Source organism: Sinohyriopsis cumingii, chromosome 5 (genome assembly GCF_028554795.1).
Source record: "Sinohyriopsis cumingii isolate HCF-2022 chromosome 5, ASM2855479v2, whole genome shotgun sequence".
Lineage (NCBI taxonomy): Eukaryota > Metazoa > Mollusca > Bivalvia > Unionida > Unionidae > Sinohyriopsis > Sinohyriopsis cumingii.
Window position 1 is genome coordinate 25304809 of NC_142965.1, and position 21479 is coordinate 25326287.

The 21479-nt window shown below is 35.6% G+C and overlaps 2 pseudogenes; both read right to left on the reverse strand.

Moving 5' to 3' along the window:
- Nucleotides 1–1959: 1959 nt before the first annotated feature.
- Nucleotides 1960–2913, reverse strand: LOC149798814 (nmrA-like family domain-containing protein 1 pseudogene; annotated as a pseudogene).
- A 17117-nt stretch (nucleotides 2914–20030) lies between these two features.
- On the reverse strand, nucleotides 20031–20933 carry LOC149798815 (nmrA-like family domain-containing protein 1 pseudogene; annotated as a pseudogene).
- Nucleotides 20934–21479: the final 546 nt, after the last annotated feature.

The window sequence follows — 21479 nt, forward strand, 5'->3', positions numbered from 1 at the left end:
GTCAAATACAAAATGCAGACTTCATTTAATTGCTGGACCACGATGTAAAGTATTTGATCTTTTTTTTCTTTGATTAGAGTAAATGGCTACTTTGCCAGATGTGTGCACCAATCAAGTTTCATGTCTCTACAGGCACTAATTTGGCTGTAGCAAGTGGTTACTTTTCCACATATATGTACCAATCAAGTTTCAGAAAAATGATGCTAAATGTACAATTTCAAGTAGACGAAAAAGCGCCCTTGGAAACCCGATACCTTTGTCACGCCTTTGATTTCCAGGCTAAATGAAAAGGAACAAGAATGAAGGACCACAAACCTTTCATACCGATGATATTGTAAATAGACTCGAAAATCAATATAACAGCGGTTACATGCTCGTTTTCCACCTGTGTGCACCACCCATGATCGATCCCGTATCCCGACAAAAACATGAATGGATGTTCGATCAGCTAGATAGTGTTCCCCTGTTTTGAATGATACGAACAGAGAAAGGATTGGTGTATGTAAAAATACAATACACCTCTCTTTGATGGCTCTGTAATCTGTACAACTGTATCGTACATTCATAAAAATATATGAAGATGAATTGCATGCCATAAGGCAGAAATAATATCTGATTAAATCAACAAACAAAGTATTACAGGCCGCGATGTTAATATTTAATATGGTTGCCTAAGCAGCCATTTGGACGCTAGATCGCCACCATATTCATTTTGACTAAGTTAACATCATTAGAAATCACTTAGCGACAACGTTGTGCTGATATGACTATTCATTCAATATGAGTCGCGATATCAATATTTACAAGATGGCTGTTGCAACGGCCATAATCAATGTCTGAGCGACACCATAGTCGTTCAGGACCAGTTAGACCTTGGGGTGAATGCACATATGTGTTAAGTCTAGTGTAGATCCTCTTAGTGGTTTAGGCGAAGACGCGATAGCAAACTAATGTAAATGGACGGACAGACGCCCGAACACGGACGACAGGCCAACTCGTACGCTCTTTTCGTTTATGACCAGTTAAATAATGCCCACTGGTCTATGATCAGTAGAGCTAAAGCATTTCAAGAAAAGAAAAATATTTTGACAGTAAGGTAGCAGATGAAGTTTATTTCTAAAAATCATGACATTGAAAAGAATTTAAAATCTAAAAGTATAAGAATTATATCTTGTCTATCCACATAAAAGATATAAAATCACTGCCTTTAGCTACAGTGACAAAGATTAATTCTTAATACATAATAATAATAACATACAATGTCAGCGACAAATTGACGTTTTGACGAATTCTTATACGATTCGTCTGGATTTAACGCAGTTTGTTTTTGTGTTGTTTGCAATTGGACACAACTGAATACACAGATGAATCGATTGCGAGAAACTTTCAACTAGATTTGCTTAAGGCATAAAAGTTTATGGAAATAAAAAAAAAACTTGCTATTTACATCTCTCCAGGATATGGGTGTTTTAAACTTACTAGTTGAAGCTTGTAAGATATCTAATATCAATCAAGCAATCATGCTAATAACACTGCTTTAAGACATAAAAACATCGAACTTAATGTACATATGATATAGTAAATGTTTTATTTTAAAGCCGCGATTTCTTTTGTATTTATACCATTTTTTGTAGATCTAAAGTATGACCCTGGCATTAGAGAGGATGGTGATGGCAATAAAGCAAAATGCAAAAATTATGGAAATATCAAATAAGTCAGATTTATAGATTTTTATAGTATTAACAGTTTTACATACTTTGATGAAAATAAACACAATGAGTTTATTTTCCTTCTGTTAAGATGTTAACGCTAAAGGGTCATGCCATATATAATAATAATACGAATAATAAACACGTTAATCTGTCTGCTTATCTCTAATTCATTTTCAGAAGAGGATCGCATTGTTCTTCCAAGAATATACTACAATAATCGTTCTTTTTAGCATAATGTTCAAAGAGTCTATTTAATGGATTGAAGAAACCTGTCCTTGCTCAATTGAACCCATGAATCAAATGTCTGGCACTTCGTCCAGAGCTTCCTGGTCATTGGAACATCCATAAGATCATCGGATTTCAGCTGGAAGTAATGGAACATGTTGGCCATTTCCTCTGCACCCGGGAAGGTCATCTTGGCGTACTCTTCGACTGTAATCGCGGAATACTGAAACTGTTTTGGCATCAGATGCTTTGTAAACGTGGCACACACCTGGTCTATGGTCAGCTTGTCCCCAGCAAGGTTAAGCTTCTTTCCCTTGTATTTGATGGGATCTTTGAAAATTTCAGTAACGCAATGGCCAATGTCGCATGCAGCCATCAGATAAATAGGTTTCTTGCCCATCGGTACGGTAACAGTATACTTATTCTCGGCCGTCTTCCGTGGTAGAAAATATGAAAAGAAATTTTCACAGTAGAAGGCGATTCTTGTGCTTGTCCACGAAAGTCCTGATGCCTCCAAGTAATCTTCAACTGCCGCTTTTCCATCAAAAGTATATACTGGTCCATCGACCCCTGATCCTTCCGTACGTTCAAGACCGCTGTAGATGATATGCTTAATACCAGTAGTCTTGCATGCGTCGATGACGTTTTTCCCTTGACGTGTCTCCCGGTTCATGTCCATATGTTCGTAATAGTTGGTCACAAGGAAACATCCATAAGCCCCGGCCAAAATTTTTTTCAGGCCTTGTTCATCATCCATATCTCCCTTGACCACTTCAGCTTTAAGTTTCTTCAGTTCCTGAGCTGCAGCTCCATCTGGATGCCTCGTTACAGCACGCACTGCAAAAATTGGGTTTTGCAGAAGAGCTCGGACAACAGACCCACCTTGGGTTCCAGTCGCTCCAAAGACGACTATTATCTTCTTACCACCAGTACTAGCCATGTTGGCAGTTATGTTGGTAGCTGTGTTGGTAGACATATTTGCGAATACTCGGATACTCTCGCTCTGCGCTTAGGTCTTCCGGGCATTCCCTTATATACCCAAGCGCTGGTTACGAGGTTAGTGACCGACGCTAGAATTGTTCATAGCTATCATATTGCCTCTAACCTTGCTCTATTTTTAAATGCTATATGTTATAGCCTTAGGAAAAGTACATTTGTACTCTTGTATGGCCCTGAAACTTTTCTAGCACGAGTGTAGAAAGTCAAGTCATCAATGTATTTTTTCTTTTAATTTACTTTTTTATTCTTTCCATGCATAAATGGCGAGAGGGTGTATTGTGAAAGACCCTGTACCTTGGTCCGTCCGTCCATCCGTTCGTCCGTCTAACTGTCCTTGCACACCGATTTTTATCACTTGTCTTCTTATACTATTACAACTTAACAGGCACATCAAAATACGCTCGACCTTTTCCATCAATCTCCAGAAGAAAAAAAATATTGAAGTTGGGTTGATCTAAAGATAAATGTTAGAATTGTTCCGATTAATAAATAGGCTAGATCAGTCTTTGTTGTCAATACGCAATAAGGGTTAATTTTCATCATCTGACTTAACTTTTGCTTTTTGAGGACGAAATCTTGACTGATGTTTTACAGATGTTTCCACACACACACACACGTACACCTCAGAAGTTTGTATTTTGCTAACACTTTCTTTGCTATAAAAGAGTTTGCTACAGATATGCAGTAATTGTTCTCGCTCTTTTGTTGTATAATTATTACGAAAAATCTGAATTTTGCATAAAAGATGACCATTACATCCGATATTAGTTTAATCGGGGTGTTGAAAGAAATGTTGCCAGCTATCAGTGTTTGCTGTAGACTTGCAAAAATGTTATAATACTGCTTAATTTTCAAGACATTTTATCAAAATCAATTTTCGGAAGAAAGTAACTTCTGCATAATATACATAAAAGGTTTTATTTAAAGGCTTTAAAAACGTCAACGTAAATGTTGAATAGGTTCTACTTTTTCAACTTTTTTTTTTTTGCTTTTATTTATATTATTAAGAAAAGTAATTTGTTAAATAGAATTTCATATAAGTGACAATTCTTATTATAAAACATTATCGGAAGATACCTAGATTGTAATGGCCTGATTGTAATAGTGAGAGCTTTTCTTTATTGAAAATTTCCTGAGAAAAAGTTTAAAAGTGGAAGCATAAATTCACGAAAGGTAGTAGGTATCGTGCGTACGTGGAAATCATCTTCAAGAGGGATGGTATTATTGAATCCCTCCACTACTGCACTTTAAAGATGAAATGTCAAGTTTACAAAAATTTCATTTACGGTGACATTTTTGTTAGTTTCACTCATAGCAGGAAAGCACACAAGGTATCACATGGTTATATATATATATATATATATATATATATATATATATATATATATATATATATATATATATATATATATATATATATCAGCACAATCAAGGCTATGCCATATATAGCATATTGTGAAAACATTGGTAACGGCGCAGGTGTGAATTTAACACAACATTTCGAGCTAGGCAAGCTCTTTGTTATAAGGGGAGGGGGGATTATGTACATAATGGTACAAAGAACAATCCGTCAACGAAACGAAGGAAAAGTAGACAAATATACGAGATAAGGCAACTACATCTCTATACGATTTAGCTCAGCAAAGAGCAAAATGATCCTGCATGAAAAAGGTATAACCTGTTGACAAAACTTAAACTGTGCGTGATAAACGGGGTGGGGGTGGGGGAGGCTCGTTAAAACGAGTCACCATGGAACCCATAGTACTGTTTGATTTCGTACGTATTATATTTAACTTGCAATATCTTCCATTACAGCATAAAATTATTCTTTTTGACGGCACCTTTAGTATCAAACAAATATTTGTTATATTTCACGTTGTCAAGAATGTCAGATTTTTATGTCACTATCCGTAGCAAAACATATGGTTTTAATTTTTTTAATTAAAGTTTTAACTTCTAAAACTGTCAAAATTTGTTTAAAAGAAAAACGAAGAGCAGTGCTGGATTACTGGAATCACTATAAAATATATAATCAAGATTAGTAATCAGATTTTTTAAAGTTCAAATTTAATATGTTATAATATATTATATTATATTACATTATATTATATTACATTATATTATATTATATTATATTATATTATATTATATTATATTATATTACATTATATTATATTATATTATATATATGCACACACACACGCACAGACACACATACATAAATACACACACATACATACATATATATATATATATATATATATATATATACACACATACATACATACATATATATATATATATATATATATATATATATATATATATATATATATATATATATATATATGTATGTATGTATGTATGTGTATATATATATATATATATATATATATATATATATATATATATATATATATATATATATATATATATATATATGGAGAGAGAGAGAGAGAGAGAGAGAGGGTTGGAAGTATGAGTAAGATGGGAGGGACTGTAAGATTTCGTATATTTCTATTATTGGTTTAAATTGGAGATGCCATATAATCTCCACCCACCCTAACCTAACCATCCTAGCATACAGGTGGCGCTCTACAGTTTCGTATCTTGCATAGGGGTTAAAATTTTAAAGAAAAAGAATTTCCCCGGCTTTCCTCACTGGTTATACTATCTAATTAAAAAAGACCTTACATCTCTTAGAGTTCAAAGAACCTTTAATTCCCTATATTTTGGTGTATGATTGATGGGTGTAATATGGGTTATATAGTATACGGCTTGACCTTGCTCTAGATGTGCCCCGTTCCAAAAACTGCTAGCTGCACTTGGTCATTTTCACTTCCTGAACTTCAGAGGTAAATTGTATATAAAAAAAAGAGCCGATACTCTTTTTTACATATTATATACTTGGAAATTCATTCATTACAGTTTCAGAAGCTTGTATTGTCTAGTCTAGCAAAAGTTCATTTTCCCTATTTTAATAGCTGCTACGAATAGTGTACTTTAGTCTAATTCCGGCTGATTTTTTTTTTTATCACAAGGGAGCAGTCATTTTAGTCAGCAGTGTGCTTAGATCGTATGCAATTTCCAAAAGTACAATATTCAAAGACATATCATCCACATTACATTATTGAAGCATAGAGATATGCCAACATTCTCCCCTTTGTGCATGTTTTAAATGCAAAGAACTTCACCTTACATACGTCACTCTCTCAAAAGTACATAATAACTGGTGAGCGTCCCGATATGTAAATTACTTTCAACACAGCAGCTTTAGTTCTGGACCATATACCGTAACCAAACTTCTCTATGATATGACTTGCCCTTGAAGGAAGAAAGGCCACCGATAGCCACGAGGCAAAAAATAAACTTATGCATTATACATGCTCTTCTCTCACAGTGTTAATAGCTGATGAGGTATTCTGATGATTACTTTGATACTGGTTCAGTTGAGCCTTGAATTATTCCCGCCATTTATGCATATATTTTTTATTTATTTATTTGAGATATTTCCTTCATTCAATTTAAAATTATAAGATATATCAAAATAAAGAGAATGGAGAAAAGAAAAGAAATTTTACACATGCTGATGACGATACTACTACTACTACTACTACTAACAGTAATAATAAGTTATAGTAGTGGCAGTAGTAACGGTAGTAATATTAGTAGTAGCATTGTTAGTGGTAGAGGAAGCAGCAACTTAAACATCACCCACTGCCCCACTACCCCACGCCTTCACAGACTAGGTACTAATAGTAGCTATTTTAAAGAAAATAGATAGTCATCATTGAGTCAAGGCAATGTTTTTAGTTTAAGAATTTCAGCGTGAATGCATCATACTGGAAATGCAATATCCTTGACCGTATCGTGCTCAACACGCATACGGTGAATGATTCTACAACGCATGCACGGAGATTTTCCCCGATGTTTGCTTGCAACGTCTGCTGTAAATGACTTCGGCAAGCTCAGTTCAGCTGACCTCCATCACACCACACACACACACACACAGACACACACACGCTCACGCTCACACACGCGCGCGCGTAATCCAGATAAGACTTGTCCGAATTTGAAATTAGTAGATGCCAGATTGAGAGGCTTGCTTGTGATGGGTTTCTTAGTCATTCGAGTTACTTACTAGTATCTTAGATCTCCCGAGTATTTCTATACAACGAAATATAATACATGTGTCCCATAGGGGAATCAAGTATTAGCGTACTGTTTTGTATGTAACTATTACATGAGTAAGTGTAATGTAACGTCTTAATGAGACTGATTTGTTGAGGCCTAATTGTTATATATTTAATAAGATCGATGAAATTTGTAGAGACCTAGGTATTATATTTTAATCACATTCCTGAGATTTGTAGAGGCTTAATTGTTATATTTTTTATTAGATCCCTAATATTTGTAGAGGCTTAATTGTTATATTTTTTATTAGATCCCTAATATTTGTAGAGGCTTAATTGTTATATTTTTTATTAGATCCCTAATATTTGTAGAGGCCTAATTGTAATAATGTAAATCTTTTCCTGAGATTGTTAGAGGCGTAATTGTTATATGTTGGCTTCATTTGATATTGAAACATATTTTAACAGTTTTCATTGATATAAGAAAAGTAAGATGAATATCCTTTATTTCATACTTCATGGTTCATATCCAAAGTCCACACACGCACGCACGCACACACACACACACACACACACACACACACACACATATATATATATATATATATATATATATATATATATATATATATAATGTCATCTGTAGTTTATGTTTGAAAAGTACAGCTGTTTTATGTATAAATATATATATATACAGCTCATGAATGCTTCTCTGAAATAATGTGTTCCATCTATCAATAATGCAAGAATTAAAACAAATATTATATGTCCACATAGATTTAAGGATACAATTCTGACTATTGAGTATTCCTGTCATCATTGAAATTACATATTTTCTAATTTTAAAATACCCACCAAAATAAAACCCCAAACAATTTAATCAATTTTGAATATTATTGGAATTCCCTCAAATGTACAATTTGTACAATGTACAGTTTAGAAAATAATATTCTCATTAGAATATAATTCCTCAGATAAGGAAACTCTTGTAAAAGTAATTTTTGTTTCAAATCAGCTCTGGCCGTACACATTGTAACTTCTAACGTCTATCTCGACATTAATAAATATAAATTGTTTACACGTAGTTTAATGTTAGTGGGTGTCAAATTGGAATTAAAAATAATCAGTGGACAGTGGAAACTGTTCTGTGTTTTCGTGTTTAATTAAACTTTTCGATAAATCATCGCAGTCTATACGCTGCTGTATTAATAGCGCATGTAGCTGACACGTGTTAACGGCGATTTCTGACAGTTCTGGCCTGGACTGTGGAGTGCGGCAGAACTCTTATGAACTGACCTTGACGTCTCATTCCCAAACAGGTTTATGAAAGGAAATGTTTCCACGAGTGTACCTTTTGTTGCGCAGCTATTTACTTCCGGTCACAAAGGTCTTCTGAGGTCAGCAAGGTAAAGTTCCACTTCAACCTTGAGGACATTCAACTTAGCAGTATTCAGTTGGTAAATTTAAAACAGCAATGCAAAATAAAATTACCGTTTATACACGACTCAAAGTATCTTAAATATTCCAAGATTTCTTTTTTAAAAGCAAACAATCTCATCCCAGACACTCATGCAGGGAATATTATTGCACTTAACTCCGCAACGTTTTAGAATTGGCATGAACAAAAAATGTAAACAAACTATATCAAGGAGTAGGTTTACTTTCATTCTACTTGCGACCTGAGGAACGTGAGTACCTAGTGAAGTAGAGGGAGTATCAAGCGAGTATTGAGCAGAACAAAGCAAGTGCCGAGTCAACAAGATCGAGTACTGAGTGCAAAAACGCGAGTATTGAGCAGAACAAAGCAAGTACCGAGTCAACAGATCGAGTATTGAGTGCAAAAACGCGAGTATTGAGAACAAAAAGGACTACTGAGTAGAGACAGTGACCTAAGAGATCGACCCTTTAAGAAAAGAAAATATTCTCACTTAAAGTGCCATTCCCTCACTCCCTCTCCCCAAGTTTTTGATAGCGCCACCCACCCCTTACAACAATTCAAATTAAAATGAACTGATAGCGCCACCCACCCCTTACAACAATTCAAATTAAAATGAACTGAATTAACCCCTTGTACGAAAGTGATCTTTCATACAATCACTCTACATGTAATGACTAATCTTTGTAAAAGTTTGGAGGAAGAACAAAAATGAAAAAACTATTTTTTCATCTGTTGTTTATCATTTCTAAATTTTTAATTCTACCTTGTTTTCATTATTCTAGTAGCGAGTATCAAGTGAAGAAAGGCGACAATCGAGTTGAGAATAACTAGGATAGAGTACAGAAGCGAGTATGTTTTTATCGATGCTTTGACTGCTGTACTGTGGTACATCCCCCCTCTCACTCACACATACACACACGTAAACACACACGCACGCACACATATACAGTCTGAAATAAAGGGTATTACCCATTTTGTACGATCAAAGACAAAGTACATTTACAACATGTTAAACTGATCCGCGTTAACCTAAAAACATTTTTTACTTGTACTGTTACGCAGCGGAATACGTAGTGGGGTCTGTACTGCACTGGAATGCCATGGAGTACGTTGTGGGGCCTGCACTATACTGTTACTCCGAGGAGTAAGTAGTGGGGACTTTATTGTACTGAAATGCCATGGATTGTGTAGTGGGTCAATTATTATACTGCAGTGCCATGGAGTATGTAGTGGGGCCTGCGCTATACTGTTACTTCGTGGAGTAAGTAGTGGGGGCTTTATTGTACTGAAATGCCATTTTGAGGGGTAGTGATAAGATACTCCACCTGTTATGGTGCTTTGGTTATCCTTATCTTGGATATGATTGGTTGCGGCGTTAGAACCAGGATCGAGCAGACAATAAAATAAAATATGAAATTGATGGAGAGAATAACAAAGATCTGAGCAAATATGTAGAATAGAACGACACGAGCCATTGTATGTAAAATATAACAATTTAATCAATTACATAAACAAAAATGAAATTGAACATGACATTTGAATGGTACACTTTGAATAGAATTTCACAATTTATGCAAAATGCAATTTGCCGTTCTGTTATACCGATAAAACGATTTTCGTCATAGAATCGAGCGAATGATCGAACTCAAATTGCCATCTATATTTAATTTGCTTTGTTTGTTAATTAGTTTTATTTTAATTTTTTACATTATATTATAATGTAACATTGTATGTTGGACTTGACCTTTGTCCAAACTTGAGTTCATTTCTGCTTGACCTGAATTGATTTTGTCTGTAAACACCGAATACATAGCTAAATTATTCTATATATGTATGGGTTTAAATCAGTATTATTATTAATAGAAGTACTTATGTTTTGTAGGGTCTAGGTCTAGGTTTGGGAATTTCCTTAGAGTATTTTACATAATCCAGGTTCTGGTTTTTATATTGTAAACATCAGGATCATTCTAGAAGCTTATTTTCCCTTAGGTAACGTCTTTTAAAAAAAAAATCATGCTAATTGTGACCTGAGGTCAAATAGTGAATTATATAATCTTGGTACTGAGATGATTTTTATGTCGTGCTTTAAGATCTAGCACTTTCAAGTTGTATTAAAGGGGGTGTCCAGTATTGGATTTTTGGGCTGGAAATTTATTTTTTTAAATTATTGAATTCAAGTGATTATTTTCTCTGGAAATGCAAAAGTGCTCTGATAAAATTCACTGGAAATTATTGTGAATTAAAACCTGGAATTATATTACTGTGACTCAATCAATGAACATATTGTATGCAATTTAAACAATACATTTGTGCCTTTTCGAGACTTGTTCTTTCTCTGCAACTGAATCTCTCTCTGGTTCCGGGTCTCTCAAATTCTACCAGACCCATGTCCCTTTAACAAGAGATATGTGCTATATCCCGGAATCAAATTCTGGATTCCCACATAAACTTAGGCTGACTAATTTCGCTAGGGAAATTAGTTAAAACCTTGAATTTCGTCTGGGAATACACACTCACATCGTTTAGCTTAGCCAATCAGGATTAATTTCAACTAACCACCAAACATTTAACATGTATGTATGTATGCGTGCGTGCGTGCGTGCGTGCGTGTGTGTGTGTGTGTGTGTGTGTGTGTGTGTGTACGCATACCAACATAACCAACTCTCTTTATAATTATTGCCCCAATTTAATTTTAATGGACATATATTGTGTGGTTAATCATGTATATAATCTCTGTCTGTCTGATGCTTGTATGTCTGTCTGTCTCTGTCTCTGTCTCTCTCTGTCTCTTAAAAATTAGGTTCATAAATCTGAATTCAGTTTTTTGGGGCCTCTCGTTTTACCGTTTATGATCCTTCCTGAGGCAAACTGTAAGGTTTTGAATGGAAGTTTTACGGGGGGGGGGGGGGGAGAGAGAGCATATTAGGATAAACAATGCAATCAAAGTTGCCGTGATCAACTTCTTACAAGCCAGTTCTCTTTGTTTATAATTCATCTGAATATGAGTGTATACACATATACGTGTAAATTTTGTACAGTGAACATTTGAGTGGTGTTCAGTTTACATTTGGCTCGAGTACAGTCAGTCAAACGATTCATTTCTTTGAAGCATACTGTAATAGCTATTTTCAAATAAGTTGCAAATGGTATTTTCAGCTTAGAATATGTACTCTTTACTTTGAGTACTAAAATACGTATTAATCTCTCTGTCTCACTATAATTTGATGGATGTCGTGAAACGGGTGCGATATGCGATACACGTGGACCAATGTGGAGACAATGACACCGATGGTAACTGTCGATGATTAGTCAAATCATGATAGGGTCAGTATGAAAATTGTAGCCGGCTCAGCTAATGATTTATCTGATTTAACAGCGCTTGCATCACACAGTCACTAACGAAATTAAATTCATAGCGCCCAGATTTCTTACCGTCTAGACCAAGGAATATATTTCATATCGCTAAGAATTCTTACCGTCTAGACCAGAGATAGTCAATTTTACAATTTTCTCGTCCATGAAGTTTGAGATAGATCACGACCAGTTGCTGGTTTGGTACCAGTGGTGCAAGTTCATTTTACCTCTTACCGGTTTCATTAGCGAACACACCCTCACCTCTGACCGGCAATACATGTCTTATCGGTACGGCCTACCAAGCCATACTGGCTTACTTGTACTACTGTTTGGTACACAGCTTCATGCTTCCTCGGTGAATGAGCAGAATCACCAACACCAAAGAGGGACAGTGAGTCTCATTTTATTTCTATATCACAACTATATTGCCCTGAATCGTGCAACCCACACAATGCTGTTTCATATTTGTTCATCGAGTCTTTATATGCCCATATACCCTGTCAAGCATCAGTATTATTTCCAGTTAACAAGTCATTCTTCTTCATCTTCTTCTTCATCTTCTTCATCTTCATCTTCTTCTTCATCTTCCTTCATCGTTATTATTATTATTATTATTATTATTATTATTATTATTTAATGGAAGAAGAATATGCAGAGCAAAATGGCCCTAACAGAGATCAGTGGAAGGAAGAAAATTGTATCTATCGTGCCTACTCCTATGAATACTATGTAAAGAATCAGTCATTGCGTCATAAATATTCACAATGACACTGATATATAGAAGGTAAACCATTTCTCTGGCACGTTTGCTTTCAACCACGTGGGCATCTAAGCGTGTGTTTTGTGTACGCATGTTAAAATTAAGAAGAACAAACGACATCAAATCCAAACATTTTCCATTAGATGAGAAAGCTACAACCTGAAACGTTGTAGATTCAGCAAAACAGAGTAACTGAATCATTTTAAAGCAATCCCCCTCCCCCCCCCAAAAAAAAAACACTATAAAAAAATGGCCTCGTTAAAGCATTTATTAGTAATTTGAAGAAAGATGTCTTAAAAAGCTTGTTCCAAAAAGGTTCCTTTTTTATAGAACATAACATAATGTGGTTAATCACGCAGGAATAAGCAAATTCAGTCCTGTTCCTTAGTAAGTATGAAACAAGTAATATATCTGTTGTTTTTTATATTAATTTACGATAAACGTGATTAGACTGCATCTGTTTTTCTTATGATCCCTGGGAAGTGGACTGGAGACGATCTCCTGCATCTCGTCAGAACAGAGTCGTGGAGGTAGGAACCGCTGTGGTTCAGTGGTTAGCGTGCCGGCGTCGTGACCAAAAGGGTGCGGGGTCAAATCTAACCATTACATCAGCCTGGGTCAGCTGCCACTGTGATTTGGGCAAAACACTCTACTCCAATTGCCTTGGTACAAAATAACCTGCTTGTTGTATTGCTGTAAAACGCCTATTACTACGACCCACGAGTCTTTAATATTTGAGTATACAATTTTGATTTATGTCCAGTGGAGTCGTAGAAACAGAAAAAGAATATGAGGAATCAAACAAATTACATAAAGCTTAGTCTTTCTTTTGCGAACCATTATGGACAAAAGTTGGGAAAAAGAATTTTGATTAAAAAATTGTTTCGTGGATTACAGCGTATTACTCAGCTAAATAGAAACATATTATAAAAAATAAACGACATTCCTGAAGACTCCAAGTAATTAAAAACCACATTATGATATAAAACATATGCATGCGCGTGAAAAAGAAGCCTGTGAGGTTTATATGGATGTGTTCCAAAAACAATAAAGGTATTGGAAGTGGTGTACGTGTTCGTACTTGTCTTCGTAATTGAAACTCATCCGGAACATATAACAAAGGATAAAAATAAAAATAAAAGTTATTTCCATAAGAAGGAAAAGAAACAAAAAATAACGAAAGAAGGTTAAAATATTTTACTGTTCCTGAGAAATTCTTACCGGAATAACCCGTTATTTTTCAATAAATAACGATTCCTAACAACTTCCTATTGGAATATTTCATAATTTTCCAATAAATATAAATAATCCTCCTCACATGTGTATATGATTTCCTCTCAGAAATATCTGTACCGAGACTTCTAATGACCTCAGATAATGTCCAGATACTGCTTCCAATAAGTTTTTACTAATTTAAAAAATTATAGTGAAATTATTTGTTGCTTAATTGGAAAATTAATGGAAACAATGCGTATTATCATAAATACAAAAGGATGTGAATGGATGAATAAGAACCAGTGGCGATTCATATTCGGAGCAAATATACCGTATTGTACTGAAAGATAAGACGAATCCAACTGCAAACTGAACAGACCAGATCTGCTGCCGCATAATCTGGGTCATATCAGTTTGTTAGGTTTAATCAGTAGAGCAAACAAAACAGACACTGATCTGTTGGCGCATTATGCTATGGCAGATCAGGATCTTGCTGTTTGTGGTTTTGGCTCGACTTATAAGCGAGTAAAGACAGTAGGTGATTATAACATTTGCAGGTAATTGTACCATTTACAGTTATTGTACCGATTGCAGGTTCATGAGAAGAAAATTAGTGACAGCAACAGGAATAGTAATTGAAAGCGAGGAACACGCATCAGGTCACCGCAGGCAAGACTTATTCACATGAAATGTAAGAGGATACAACTCGTGCGGTAAACAGATTCCGTTATTTCATATATATATATGTGTGTGTGTGTGTGTGTGTGTGTGTGTGTGAGAGAGAGAGAGAGAGAGAGAACAGCAAATATACAAAAATAAAAAATGAATCGGATCCCTTGTTATATCGCAAAAGTAAGAAACGGGCTTACTTTGTAGCTTAAATAAGTTGAATTTGGTGTACGTGTACGGAATGCAATAGACATCAAAGTTTCTTTGATCATTCCAATGATATTGTTCATAACAAATTTTCAAAGAAAAGAGAAAGAAAATCTGCAAACAATTTTTTTTCTTCATTTTTGACTTTGGGAACAATAATGGATATGAGTATTGAAGAAGGAATACGATTTTAATAAAAGAAGTAGTTTCATAGATTATTTATCAAAATACAATGATTATAAAAAAAAGGTCATGTCCCGATGACCCCAACTAATTAAAAGTAACCTAATAATATAAACGTACGCATGGACATGAAAACGAGGACAGTGTGATTTATATGACATCATTCCAAGTAAAGTATATATTGGGCGTAGTGTACGGACTTAATATTTCTTAGTAGTTGTAAATTACCATGATCAAATTTTGTCACGAATCGGAGAAACAACTTTTTCAAAACTACTCAGACTGGTTTGCTATTTTGAATAAATGAAGATAGATTACATTCTTTCTTTAAACGTCAAAATGTGTCTTGGATTTATGTGTGCTTATTTGTTTCGTTTCGTTTGCTTTGTTTGTTTTTTAATCATTACAAAGGTCTATACCAATTTGCATTTCGGTAAAGAAAAAATGATCTCAGTTCTGTTTTCCTGCATTCAAGACATATCGTGAATTAATGTGCAGCCTTATTGGAAAACTAAAAGAAACAATGCAGGTTCATGAGAAGAAACAAAATTGTTTGAAGGAATTCTGAATACCATTGTGTGTGGGGGATTTAGATTTTTAACGTAGCTTTAACAATTTTTCAGTCATTTCATTACGATGTCAGCATTGTGGCAGTTTATAGTGATGCATAGCACTGGGGCATCATGCCACAGACATGTAGCATGATGTCCCACCCAGTCACATTATCCTGACATCAGGCCGACCAGTCCTAACACTAACCTCTTAATGCTGAGAGCCAAGCGAGGCAGCTGTTAGTACCATTTTTGTAAGTCTTTGGTATGACTCGGTTCGAACCTGTGACCTCCCGCATTCGAGGCAAGCGCTCAACCACGTAGGCCACTGGAGCGGTCCTGAATACCATTGAAGAAAGGAATTCTTGTGAGGAAAACGCTAGCATAAAGTATTGTCGCTAAAGATCAAGGCATACAACCTGTGTGATAACAGCTACTTGCCCGTCCTGTGAAGGGGGGGGGGGGAGCAAATATACAAAAATAAAAAATATACGAAAATAAAATTGGTTATTAAGAAAAAGAGGAGAATGGTATATTGCATGAAACAGGAACTTAATCCTAATTACATATTTTTCTCTTTCACGCTTATAATCGGATACCGATTTTTGGGAGGTCGGCTATTTTGATCAAATTTTCAATGACAATGACGTATTTCATGGTTGGGCTGCTGTTTAGAAACTGTTTTAAAGTTGACAAAATATCTCCAAAGTTATGGTCACAATCAGCTTAAAAGTCATTTACTTGGAAGGTCTTGACCATAACTTTAAAGCCATTGAATGTAGTATTAAATTATGATATGAATATTAATGCCTTTTATTATACCCATCTTAACTCGTGTATATATATATATATATATATATATATATATATATATATATATATATATATAGAGAGAGAGAGAGAGAGAGAGAGAGAGAGAGAGAGAGAGAGAGAGAGAGAGAGAGTTGTTGTAGTTGTTGTTGTAGGCTTTAACGCCATTTTTCAGCACGCGTTAGGCTATGCATGGCGGCCAGTACTAATGGTGAAGGAAGAACATGGGAAAACCCCGGAAGGAACCATCGACCCACGAGAAGCTACTGGCAGGCTTTCTCACATACCCACATTAGCCGAATCCGAAACTCCAACCCACGCAGATAGAGGTGAGATGGCAGTGGTCCGTAACGGAGAGCGCTTTAGACCACTCGGCCACTAGGGGCCCCAGAGAGAAAGAGAGAGCGTGTCAAACAAACACCTAAGCCACAACTTTGGTCTGAAGGTTAAAGACCACGGCTTTAAAAATATAATTAAGTGATTTATGCCCATGTACAGATATAACATTTGAAAAGTTTAGCCTGTTATCTGTCTGGACTTGACAATATCTCGTGTGACCAGTCACACCCTCTGACTCAAGGGTAAGATCAAAGGGAAATCAGCGGCCTGTTTCCTTGGAAAGGATCTCACATATTAAGCGCTTCAGAGAGTTTGATGAAATTTTACCCAAATACACACCTTACCAGGCATGCAGCGGACAGATTTCTAGTTCAAATGTGAAAGTCGCTGGTGGTTCTCTTTTTACTTAAAGCCCAAGTGTTAGTGTCATATCTCATTGTTTTCGTGCCGTCTTCAAGATCTAAACTAAAGATTTTTAGAAGGTATTATCAGGGATGTTATTTTAACTTTTTCGTTGGGGGGTGGGTGGGTGGGTGGAGCAAAATTTGATGGGATGGGGGCAAAACTTGACGGGCTTGTTAATTTTCGTATATAGACTACAGCAATTTTACACCACATGCAAATTAAGGGTAGGGGCATTTGCCCCCCCCCCCCCCATGACGTCCCTGGGTATTATCCTTGCGTTTACAATCGACATACATGCTGATGAAGCGAAATTTGTGTGTTTTGTGCATATGAATCTGAGCTCCTTTGTTGTTACATCTCCGCGCATGCGGCTATATCGATATGGGGTGTGTTAATAATTAATAAAATGGAAAGGCGTGCAGACATGCTTCTCTTCTGAAGATTTCTATTTAAAAATAAGTTTCCATTAAGTGTACATAAACTTTGGTACTACTCAGGTCAACATAATTATCAGATAGGCTAAGAATATGAGCGTTCCAACTGCCAGGAACTTCATAAAAGGTAAGACATAACACAAACAGTTTCATAAATTATTCATTTATCTTCTGTCCTGTACGAAGCTAGTGAGTTACATAACCTAAGTTCCCGTACAAAGCAGATCAAAAAATATTTTGAAATCAAAGAAAAGCTTCCATATTTGGTCAACTTTCCATATGTATTCTTGGTCAGGTTTTGGTTTTCATGTTTTCCATAGTTACCAGGTAGAAAAACATTGTTTTCCGAGCTAATTAAAATTCGCTGGTAAACGTTTGATCAAAGGACTGGAAAAAAAATTGTCCAAAAATGATCTGCAAGCAAAACTTGTCTCGATGATAACCAGATGAAAAACATAATTCTGATATTATCACCAAAACCACATCATTTAATGTTTAAACTTTAACCTGTAGAATGTTTTAAATGTTTTTACATTTTAGCTAAATGCCAGCCTAGAGACTTAAGTCCTTGCTATTTGGGCTCTTGTACTTGTTTTTTTTTTTAAAGTATGTTTCAATAACCCTTATACAGATCACTACTTTTTTAGAATAGGAGACCACTCTTGAATAAAATCAAACCAGGAGCTGTGACCTCTTTTATACTTCATCTCAACAAGCGGGTGGTATATGAGGTTTATTTTGTCCATGTCCATCTTCGATGTCGTCCTTGTTTTCATGCTGTATCTTCTGTTCTGCTTCAATTATTAACTGTAAACTTGCGCTACAAGTGAACTTGCGATGAACATGTATTGTATGCCAAACCCGGATCACTGTGACCTACTTTTAAGGAATTACTGAAAACCAAACCGAGGGTTTCAAAAAGTGTTTGGGCTCCAATTGCAATACATTTTCACCTATTGCCATCAAACTTGGACTGGAGCATGGATGTGTTTTGCTTACCAGTGCTAGTATGATGTGAACTGATTTCCAGGAATATTAAAATTGTTTAAAAGTTTATTCATCCTTCGTGTCGGGGCTGCAATTCCTACATATCAAAAGATTTACACAAAACTTGCATTGTCTATGCATATTGGGATGAATAACAGAAGATAGTCTTTTATTATTACAAAATATTATTGCGAAATTGTTAGTGTAAGCTATCGAGATGTCTCTCACTGCCATGTGTGCTCAAGATCGTCATTTGATTCGTCACGTGACTAATTCTATTTTTAGATTTGGAAATACCTACCTTAAGTGGAAATTAGGCCGTCTTAAAATTTGATTTTAAATCTTTTTATATTGAACACAAACAGAAAACACAAATTAGAAGTAAAATTTATATATAAAAAAATTATATAGTAGTACGCCTTTAGGGGATGCTGTACAGTTAATATGTACCTCAGAGAGAGCAAAAGGGTGTAAGGTAAAGTTGTTTGCATTTGCAAATTGCACAATGTAGAGAATGTTAAGACAATTCTACATGATCCAAGCACACAGCCAACCAAATGGTTGCTCGAAAAATCAGCCTGAATTAGTCTAAAGTATACTCTCTTTAGCCGTTATTAAAATAGGAAAAGGAATTTAGCCAGACTAGACAACACCAGCTAATGAAAAGCGCAACGAATGAATTACCAGATATATAAAAAGAAAAAAAATCGGCTCTTTTTTCCAATTTACTTCTGCAGTCCAGGAAGTGAAAATGACCAAGCGGAGCTTGCACCGTTTTGATTGGTGCATATCTGAAGTAAGGCCAAATAATACAAATTATACCCATCGATCATACACCAAAATAAAGTGCATTAAACGTTTTGTTTTAACAATACCAATATTAAATAGCCAGTATAACCAGTAAGTAAATCCATGATAATTTCTTTTCCTTAAAACTTTAACGCTATGCATAATACGAAACTATGGAGTGTCACCTTAAGTGTCAACTAATTTTAGCCGCTAAAACATTAGCAACGAAACTTTTGAGCGCAAACTAATCTGAACGTTTCCAAAAGTAATTTTGTTTCTTTTTTGTACAGTTAGATGGTTAAAATTATGCAAAGGAAACGCTTTATGACTGTTTTTGTCAACTGAGCCTCTGTCAGGGGTTCCATCCTACATGCGATTTGCTTGTGCCAATTTCCACTTGCTTGCATACAGATTCAATAATAAATAACCTGCGTTGTTGCCCTTATTTTGATTGCATGGTAGAAATGATTACCAGTTTAGGCTTACAGCACACCGTGCCACCATACAACACTTTAGAATAAAAGCAAGTACAATACATTTAATTCTCAAGCATATAGTTAATGAAAGCATATCAGGTAAAAGTGAAAATGACTAACCGTTGTATCCTTTAGTTTGATGTATATTAGATTGCAGTCATATTATATATTGTATTACATTGCAGTCATAATAATTTACTATAGAAAATTTGAGTCCATTATCAATGCAAAATTCGAATGTTACATAAAAATGTATAGTGCATACTATTACTCCTGTAAATAAACTAACAAAATACTTGATTCCCCTCGTTAAGGTTTCCCACAAATCCATTTCTTAAGATCGTTTATTTCATAACATCATTCAATTTGTCCTTGTTCGCTTGAACCCAGGCATCGAAAGACAGGACCTTCGGGTTCAGCTTCTTGGTCAGTTCAACATCCCTCAAATTGTCTTTCAGCTGATAGAAATGGAACATGCGAGCCAGGTCCGCTGCTCCAGGAAAGGTCAGTTTCGCGAATTCCTCATGAGAAATTTTCGTGTTCTCAAACTGTTTCGGTTTCAGATGCTTCGAAAACGTGGCACACATTTGGTCAACGGTCAGTTTGTCCCCAGCAAGGCCAAGCATTTTTCCATTGTACTTTGACGGATCTTTGAAAATTTCAGCTACACATGGACCCACATCGTTGACGGATATTACAAACAAGGGTTTATTTGCCATTGGTATTGATACGGCGTACTTGTTTTCAGCTATTTTCTTGGGTGGGAAGTAACTCAGGAAATTTTCACTGTAGAACGAAACTCTGGTGCTAGTGTACGATATTCCAGATTTCTGAATATAAGCTTCGATCTTTCCCTTCCCATCAAAATGTGGCACTGGACCTACCCCTGATCCTTCTGTATTTTCGATACCGCTAAAGACAAGGTGTTTGATTCCAGCAGCTTTGCATGCGTCAACCCCGTTTTTCCCTTGCTGTAGCTCACGGTTTACATCCAAATGTTCCCAGTAGTCAGTCACAAGAAAACAGCCAAATGCCCCAGCCACAGCTTTTTTCAGGCTTTCTATGTCGTCAAGATCTCCTTTTACTACGTCTATTTTAAGTTTCTTCAGTTCTTGAGCCACTTTCCCATCTGGGTTCCTTGTCACCGCGCGAACTGCAAATGATGGGTTCTGTTGGAGGACTCGTACCACGCTCCCTCCCTGGGCTCCTGTTGCCCCAAAGACAACAACTATCCTCTTACTAGCCATGTTTGTGAATACTGTATACCCTTGAAAACTCCCGATCAAAAGGTCAGATTTGTTTATGGTAGTCCTTTTATATAAAACGGGTCCATTCGAATGCGTGGGAGTGGGCAACCTCATCTGCATCGGACTCTGCAATCTAAACTATCTTATGTTCTGGAGATATACGTTTTAATTCCACAATCGAATTACATTGATGAGTAATCGATATTTACTGCACTGAATAAATTGTCTTTTTGTCTCTTTGGTTTATTAAAAGGTTTGTGTTTACCTATTGTAGAAATGAATTATTCCTATAGCGTTTTAGTCCTAACAGTGAAAACTATTAAACATTCGGGTTACAAGGTTACGTGCCAGTATAGTACTGAATGATTTGTACTTGACCATATATCCCGATAAATATTTTACCAGACAGTCCAAAGTGCATAAATTATGTTTCTGTTAAAAAATAATGAAACTTATATACTGTAATATGCTTGCAACATGTGTCAGGATGAACCTGAATATCAATGATCTACAGAAAATAGTAACATTAAAGACGCTTCTTAACTT